At 45.6% G+C, this 9,171-nt stretch overlaps 1 protein-coding gene across 4 annotated transcripts in view; it reads left to right on the top strand.

The window, feature by feature from the left end:
- Nucleotides 1-1,673: 1,673 nt before the first annotated feature.
- Nucleotides 1,674-9,171, top strand: part of ENOX1 (ecto-NOX disulfide-thiol exchanger 1) — a 555,783-nt gene continuing 548,285 nt past the window's right edge. For all 4 annotated transcript variants that reach the window (XM_027591387.2, XM_027591386.2, XM_027591388.2 and 1 more), the window contains exon 1: nt 1,674-1,791. The gene's annotated coding sequence lies outside the window, so the exon portion shown is untranslated. The remainder of the gene's footprint in view (nt 1,792-9,171) is intronic.

The raw sequence follows: 9,171 nt of genomic DNA, 5'->3' as shown, positions 1-9,171 counted from the left end.
CACATTTTAAGAGGTTAGATTCCCCCAGCACTGAAATAAAGCATGCTTTAGACTTCTTACACCCAGGATATCCCATTGGGTTCCCTGCAGAGTGCTCTCTTCTTGCACCCTTTGGTAAGGCTGCACAATGGGTCAGTATTTCCTGTAGTTTTTTTTTACACTGGGGCTCTGGCTGCCAGAGGGGAAAATAGCCACACACAGGGAAATGGTGCAATTTTAAAATCAAGTAAGCCTAGTGGGATGGTAATGAGTTTCCCAGCATCCAAGTCTTTGCCTTCAGGATACGTGAAGCTAGAAAACAATGTCATTCATTCAACATTTATAGAAAACACACAATGTACGTGGTACTGTACTAAGTACTGGAGGATATGCAAAAGTATGCAAAACACAAACCCTGCGCAAAGGAATCCTGCCAAGAAGGGTATTTTCAAGTATTACTCAGACCTTATGATCTTTCAAGAAATTCTTGGGTGAATAAAATTGCACTTATAATTTAAAATAAGCATGGAAAAGAATACTGCTAGGATGATATGTCTTTTAGGAGGAAGGGCGTGTAATGTGTTTAAAATTTTTATTTCTAAGGTATATAACAGTGTGGCTTGGATGAACGAAGGAGGGTGGGGTTTAACAGGCCAAGAGCAGCCCCACGATGGCCGCACGGGCCGCTTCCTGGCGGAGCCTGACTTTAGAGAGGCAGTGCTCGGCTGCCTGCACAGTTAGCTGAATCCGAACAAAGAAAAGACCGGCACTTTTACCTGGGAAGTGGATTAACTTTGAGGAAAAGTGGCCTCCGGGGAGAAAAAGAGGCAGCATTCCACCGGGAGTGAGAAACGCCCTCCCTTCCTCCGGACCGTGCAAGCTGTCCTCACCCGCCACAGACCTCACTCTTGCTCCCCGCCCTGCATCCCTACACAGAAAAGCCGGTGGGCCGCAGTCGGTGGGCTGGGCCCACCGCCCACTCCCACTCCCGCAGCGCTTGCACACGCGGACTCCAGCCGGTAGTCGGCCACGTGCGCCCGGGTCCTCTGCTCGGCCCCTTAGTGGGCCGAGAGACTCCAAGGTTGCAGTGGCAACCGTGGGGTCCTGATTTCTGTTCCCCCGCGCACAGCCAAGAAGTCGGGACAGCGGCGGCGGTGGCGGGAGCCAGCGGCTCGGCCCCTCCCTAGAGGGGGCAGCGCGACCGAGGGCTGCGGGCACCGCCTCTGCTGCATCCGTGGCTGCGCGCTCCGCTCGGCTCAGACCCGCTCGGATCCGGAGCCCGCGTGCCGTGCTGCCTTCCCTTCCCCCCTCTGCCGCCGCCCCGCGGGCAGCTCCCCCTCGGCGAGACGCGTGTTCGATCCTCCTTCTCCGGCTTTACGGATTTCCGGGGGCAAAGAATTTTGCCTCGGTCCCTACGAGCATCTCTTGCCCTCTCTCCCCCTCCCCTCGCGACTCCCCCACCCCGTGGGCGCGCGCGCGCACACTCACACACATTCACACTCGCAGGCGCGCGTGCGCACGCCCGCGCGCCCCGAGCCGCGGAGTCTCCACCAGATCCCACTCTCTCGGGCGCCGCTACTCACACAGGCTTCCAGTCGCCACGGGGCGTCCTCTGTCTGCGGCAGCGGCGGCGGAGGCAGCAGAGGGAACCGCAGCGGCAGCCTAGCCGCGTCCTGCAGCTTCGTGCTCGGGACGAGTCCGGGAGAAGCGGAGAAGGAGGACGCCGAGGCTAGGAGGAGCCGCGCCGCGCCCAGCGCCCGGCTCCCGGCTCCGCGCGGCGGGCTGCTCCCGCTCCCTGTACCGCGGCTCCAGGTAAGCAAGCAGCTCCGGGGCCCGCAGCCTCTCTGGGGTGTCCGGGCTTGGAGCCGGGGTTCCCCGGTCCCGCCCCCGCCACGGCCCCGGGACAGAGGCTTGGGAGGGGAGTGGGCTCCGGGGAGGGGGAGGGGAATGGAGCTAGAGGTGAGGCTGGTGGGGAGGGGTGCGTGGAAGCTTGGGGGCTTCCGCGCAGTCCCCCGCGCCCTTCCCCGCTCTATCCCAGTTCCAGCACTGTCACTTTTACGAGCCAGGGGGTGCCCGGCGCCCCAGACTGCTGTTCCCCGCTCTCCCCGCCGCCGCCAGCCGGTGTTGGCTCCGAGCTCCGCGCCCGCCGCGCGCTTCCCACCTCCCCTTTACCTTGGACAGCGCACCCAGCGGCCCGCCGCCCCCTGCACAGCACCTGGGACCGCGTCCTGCTCGCGCAGCCCTCCCGCTGCCCTCTGCCTTCCCGATTGTCACCCTCCCGCCCTGCGTCCCTTGTCCTCACTGTCTTGGCGGACTCCGCTGTGGTGCGGGCCGGAAACTTCACTCGCCTTCTCCTCTGCGCTAGGTACTGTTATTTGTGACTGTCCCCTTACACGGGGAACTCGGACACCTTGGACGTGTCTTCCTTGGCGGGAGCACGTCCTGGACCGCCGAGTCCAAGGCAGAGGAGGCACTGGGCAGCTGGACTCGGTGGCTGCCAGGGTGCAGAGCCCGCGCGCGCCTCAGGTCCTGGACGCCTGCCGCCTCTCCGCCTCCCTGCCTCCCTGGACTCGACACGTGCGCGCCTCCCACGGACGCGGCCCCTCCCCGACCACCCCACGTCCTCCTCCCTACAGGGCCACGGCCACCCCATAGGTTGGACACCCGGAGTTCGCGGGTTCTGATTGGCTGAAGGCGTAACCCCGCCTCCTTTCCGGAGGGGGGTGGTTCTGGAGTGTTGTGGTTGTCATCCCGCGGCGCGCACATGGGGGAAGTGGGGTCGACAGGTGGGGAAGCTGGGTCTGTAGGATCCCCGCGTCTACACCGCTGTGTGTAGTCCCTCACCCATCCTCCTCCCTCCAAATACACTCCTGCTTTTCTCCCTTTCTATCTCTCAACATTCTACTGTTGTAAGTAAAAAACAACACAAAAACTGGCTTGTACCCCTGCTTTTACTAATATTGCATTTGTTCCGTGGTAGATGTTTTTAAAGCATATCTAGGAGAATGAGGGAAACAAGTGCGTATGCGGAGGTTCGTGGCAAACTGGGCTGCAGGTTTGAGTCCAGTAGTTTGGAGAAAGTAATGGGTGGCTAAGAGAGCTGAAGAAGATGGAGAAAGTGGGATGGAAATTGTTCCTTGTTAGAAGGAAGGACACAGGTGGGCGAGCTTGGGAAGCTGAGGAAGAAAAAGTGGGTCATTTGTGGGGTGAAATGTGAAGGAGAAAGTCGGATGGGCACTCCCGGGAGGTGGGTGGGTTCTGCTGAAGAAGGCTCTGTCCCAGAACGGGGTAGTTTTGGATAATATTTAGTTCATTATTAGCACACTGTTTCTGTTTTGCTGGCGCTGTCCTTTTGATATGAGACTTTATCTCTTAATAATGTCAATCCATGTAATGGATTTTGTTTATTCCAGCTTCTTGTAATATATAGATTTGCAAGTGGTAATGAATTTCAAAAAGTGAATTTTAAAAGTTCTTTTAGAGGGATGCACTAAATAGTTAAGGCAAAGTGCTTTTGAAATATTGTGAAAGAAGACGGATGAGCATTGCATAAAATCCAAAGATTGTTCTGGCGTTATTTAGGTCCTTTGCAGAAATATATATGTATGCATAAATGATACTGATTTCTCTTCATTTCAAAACGTGATTGCCTCTAGCATTTTCAAGCTTTAATTCCTTCAGGCTGTTTTGATGTTGTGTCTGTACATCTAAGAATATTGTAATTTTTATCTTTAGAAGCCTTGTCAATGCAAAACAAACAGCAACTGATGCAAGTTAATGTTGACAACTTTATATTGAGTACACTGGGTGTTATTTTATTTGCGAGTAGTGAAATATGCAAGAATAACATAGCAGGACTGTTATTCCCCAGGGACCCATATCAAAACAAAGTGGGAATCGCATGAGGCTGTTCCAGGGAGAACAATTCAATTATTTTAAAAATGAATGTATTTTAAGATTCTTGGGTGTAAACAGCAACCAAATTTTCCTATTTCAGTTATTATCTTTGTACACAGTGGTAGCGCATAGTCATACAGTATGTTAAATATATTAGGTAATTCCAAAGTAGATAGTAAAGTCTTTCCATTTATTATTATTTTTATGTAAGTAGACAGAATTGCTTTCTGACTGTAGGACTTTGTATTCAAGGGACAGATTTGATACATCTGGCAAACTGGAAATTACTGCTATTGTTGAAAATATAATTCTTACTATGTTTTCATATCCGTAGGTCATGCCTTGATTTGCCTTCAAGGGATTCAGAGTCTAGTTTTTGAGCTCTCAAATTTAGATAGGTTTTGAGGTAGGTAGAAAAAGAATGTATATAGTCACACACACACATATGCATAAATGCAAAATATATGTATGTATATCCACACGTAGCTATATATGTATATATATATATAATTTGGGGGTACATTCGGTGTATTTATTTATATATATGTTGTCATTCTTAAAAATTTTTCTCATTTCTGCTTGTACAAACGGTGGCCCTGTTTTAAACTGTAGAAAGCATTATCACCAGTAGAATTGGCCAATAGATCATGGAAACAGACAATAGTATTTTGTTGCTTGGCAACCACCTACTGTGAATGAAAAACAAAGCAGTGACAGCTGCTTCCACATCCTGACACCCATACTGTAGCTCAAGCACCGAAACCCTCCACGTGAGACAGCTCTAAGTTTCATTTGAGTAAGGTGAAGCTGTTTCTTTTTTGGGATGTTTTTAAAAAGAGTATTTAAAATTTTTATTATAATAAGAATTATATTGTTATTGTGGGATGAAATGAAGCATCTAATTTCAGTTGCCCTCTTAAGCCTAGTCTAAACTGAAAAATGCAAGATTGAGAGGATTGTTTAGACCCTTCTCATTCTTCCCTTTATAGTCATTAAACACCGTAAACACATTTTCTGCTACCGTCAGGTGCTCCTAGGATTTTACAAAAACTTGAGTTCTCTATGATACCTAAATAGGTAGCTGGATTTTACTGCTAGCAGGGAATTAGAGATTCACGCTGTGGCCTAACTCTTTCATTTTATGGGACACTGAGGCACAGTGAGGTGATGTGTCTTGACCCTGGTGACTGAGCCATCTCCAGAATGTCTTTCCTTGGGTCACACTTGGAAATTTTTTCCATTTCCTCCCTGGAATTATTCTTGTTCTTGAGTTACATAAAACTTATATAAAAAAAGATTTTTATCCTAATAAATATACTTAGAAAATACAGTTCTATTTGGGAATAAATATTTAGTATTGACACTAGGCTAGATTATGGTGTAAGATGCATTGTATATCATGTATTCTGCCTCCAATCTATGGAAGTCCTGTGACTCCCACCTCTTTCTCCAAACTGGGAAAGCCCTGTCCCTTGCTTTGGTAATTGTTTACACCTTTGTGTAATCTTTAATGATCCATTATTTTCTGTGGGAAATTTAAATGGGGATAAGATTGAAGATTGTGTTGGTCGGCTTTTATACCAGCGAGAGTTTAAACATTACAGCTAATTAATCACCCATTCCGGTCTTCTAACGGCAACGTGGTAGACATACCGTGGGTGTAGTGATTTGGGCTCTTTAAAGTACATGGGACAGACTGTGTTTCTGCATAGTATTCATTTCAGTCTTTTATCAAAGCCATCTTGCCAAAGGTGCTACCTGAAGCATGTTGGTGGAGGACGAGTCATCTATCTGTGAGAGATGGTAATAGTGCCCATTGTTTCTTAACTCAATAAAATGATAATGAATAAATTATTGGGTGGCAAACTTGGATCCCATATGCATTATTAATCATTTCTTCTAAACTTAGGCTATGTATTACCTGTGTGATACATTTTGAGGTTCCTTCCGCTATTTTAAACAATGTATTTCATTGTTTATTATTTATGTCAAAGATAGGCATTTAACTTTAATGTAACAACTTAGAAAAACTTGAAGTGTACTGGTTGGAGAAACAATAAAGTGACAGTATTAAGTACCACTGAAGAACCATTTTCACCAGAAAAGCATGTACTTTAGCAGATTTGTAGGGGGGGAATAAATTGATTTACAGCATGTTTAACCTAGTTTTAGAAGCCTGCTATTAACTTGTTCTAGCTAGGAAGATTTTCAAGCAGAATAATAATTTGGCAGATTTCAAGTGAGCTTCACTGATTTTTAAAACCATTTTCCACAGTCTGGTTATAGTCTGTCCAGGGCAAGTACCTGTTTTGGATCCTCTAGGATTAATCTGAATTTTAAGGTTATTTTTTTTTTTTAATTTCTGAACCATTTCTCTTTGTGAGGAATGATGTGAAATATTCTGTCGTTCATCCATAATTTAACCTACTGGAATTTTGATATTTAACTTCTCTCTCCAATCTCCATGTACAAGATAATATATGTGTATGTGAATATACAAACACACGATACTTACTTTTTCCCCCTTCTGTTGTTTTCATCCTTGTAATAGAACACTAAACACTAGATTTATGGTTTTTTTCATATAGTAAAGGGAAGCTTTAAACAAGAGATATTTACGTTTTCAATTTCCTTATGTCTGCTTCTGCTATTATAACCTGTAAACTCTCACCCACACAAGTAGGATGATTGCTAAAAAAACAAGCAAATAAATAAATATATATCTAAGCAGTATTTGTTACCCTCCAAGCTAGCCAAGAAAGCATATTTTCTCATTCTTAGACACACATATCCTTCCACACACATACCTACATACACATTGAGTTTAAGACTTTTTTTCTGGGGGGGAAGAATGAGAGCAAGGAGGGATAGGGGGGTGGGGGAGAGGCAGAGAGAAGAGAGAGAATTCCAAGCAGACTCCATGCCCAGTGCAGAGTCCAACACCAGGCTCAATCTCATTACACTGAGATCATGACCTGGGTCAACATCAAGAGGTGGGTACTTAACCAACTGAGCCACCCAGGTTGCCCCAGTCTGGTTAGACCCTTTTAAGAGTGGGTGAAAATAGTGTTTTTATTGGGAGCCCTGTGCATGGTAATGTTGATATATTAAGTGGATATATTCAGATTCAGAAATACAGTAACAAAGGAAGAGTTAAATTGAATTATTCCCTTTGGAAAATTCTCAAATTATGCTGAGAACATAACCCACAGCCTTTACAGCAATACCCAGTACCTACAATAGAGCCTCGCATGTGGTAGACATTCATTGTGTGTTTTGTGGAATATATACCTGCCCTCCTTCTTTACATAATGTTGCAAACATTTCAATCTCTATCTGTATGAATAGTAAAAGTTGAGACGATGGAGAAGAAATTACTCTAGTTTTCTAATTGTTTCTAGCACTATATTAAAAAAATAACTTAGCCAGTGAGATATTGTGGAATATACTTCTTGTCAGTGCAGGAAGTTATACCAGGGGTATTGATTTTTCACAAATACAGCCATCCTAAGTACAGAATAGCTCTTTAATAGCCCACAGCAGCAGAACAAAGGTTATGGCAGCTAGTCCAAAGGAATACTTTATTTAGTTGGAGCTGGAAGGTGAAGTTTGCTAGCCCCAGTGTAATTATCCAGACTGGAATGTGGCCAAGAGGCTGTGGTTAACATCCCAAACAGTGGGAAAAAAAGCCAGGGATGAGGTCTTTAGTGACTACGAGTGGCCAGATATTTGCTTTGGTCTCATTTGCAAGAGAACACCTTTAGTAGCTTAAAAAGAACAGCAACACTTGCAAGTAAGAGGTAGAGCCCAAAGTTACCATCTAGATCCCAGGTACCAAATTTTTGGTCATTGAAAGAAGTCATAATCCCGAGTTCAGTGACATTGAAACAAGACTTTCTTCTTTATCCTGCTCCATCTTTGGAAATAGGTGGAGAGTGATAGTGTCTCTATGGACAACCCTGGCAGAATCACAAGGTAGGTAAAGTTTGACATGCTTCCAATTAGTCCTAAACATCCTTCACCTTTCTACCACTACCTATTTATCTCTTTTGTAGGGATTCATTAATAGTGTTGCATCAACAAAGCTTCAGCAGATTGCTTTCCTGTATTCACCTTTTTGTGAAAGTGGAGAGGTAGTCCTCCCATGTGTTTTAAAAACACCTCTCTATGTCCAACCTGGGGCCACACCAAGTTGGAGAGAGGCAGGCACCATATCCAGTGGTCAAGGACCAAATCATGTCCCCTGTTTGCCCATCTCTGTTAAAGGACTCCCCTTGTGGGGGCGGAAAAGATGTTAAGTTGTATACTGATAAAAGGTTATAGTACTTTTCTGGAGGGATTCCTGAGTGTCTTGCAAACATTAGCCAATATATATTTGTTTAATTTCACTGGTAAAATTGCACCTACTATTTTGATGCATAGGGAAGGTAGTTTTGTCCAGGGAACACTTAAATAATATTATACTATTTTCTTTTAGGATTATTTCTTTAACAATAAATTATTTATTGAGCATTTACTATATGAATGGTACAGTATTTGGCCCTGGTGATGATAAAGATTTTTAAGGCACAGTTCCTGCTCATGGAAGAGAATATGCTGTTTGCAGGGAAATGCACAAATTTGGTTTGGTTTAACGGTGACTGTGAAGGAGGGTCAGTAGGTCTGGAAAGCAGAACAGCAGACAGACAATGGAGGACCTAGCAGAACCCAAACAAGCTTTTGAGCGTAATGATATTAGTCAGTGTTTTACAATCTGCTTGTTCTGCACAATCACATGAAACACTTGCTATGCTGCTGATTCCTGGGTCCCACCCCAGACCCACTGAATCAGAATCTTCAGGGACATGGCCTGTGGGAGCAGACATGGTCACTTTCATACTTAATTTACCCAAATGGTCACTGCTCCAGTATATGTCTGCAAAATTCTTCTGCAAGCAGCTCTCGTTCCCTGCCTGAAGGCTTTCTCTCCCGCATGTAGGGCAGCTTGGTAGGGCAGTGAAGTTAATGGCCTCAGTGGACCTATGCCAATGACAAGAGGGAGCTGGAAGGTAATACACTAACGTTTTGGACCCTCTGGTACAATAGCTGACACATGTTCTGCACTACGTCCCCAAATTCCCTGGTGAATCTGCCATAATGGCAATGTGCTAGGTATCTGTGCTTTGTTGGCTGTCTCTTTCCTCTGTCAGTGCTTCCAAGGATCCTCTTCTAAATAAATAACTTGCACTTAAATTCTGTTGCAAGGTCTGTTTCTGGAGGAACCCAACATAAGATATGGAAGAATCTGCTTTATTT

Source organism: Zalophus californianus, chromosome 3 (assembly GCF_009762305.2).
Source record: "Zalophus californianus isolate mZalCal1 chromosome 3, mZalCal1.pri.v2, whole genome shotgun sequence".
Taxonomy (NCBI): Eukaryota; Metazoa; Chordata; class Mammalia; order Carnivora; family Otariidae; genus Zalophus; species Zalophus californianus.
Note: the sequence above shows the minus strand (reverse complement) of the source record. Positions and strands in the feature narration are given on the sequence as shown.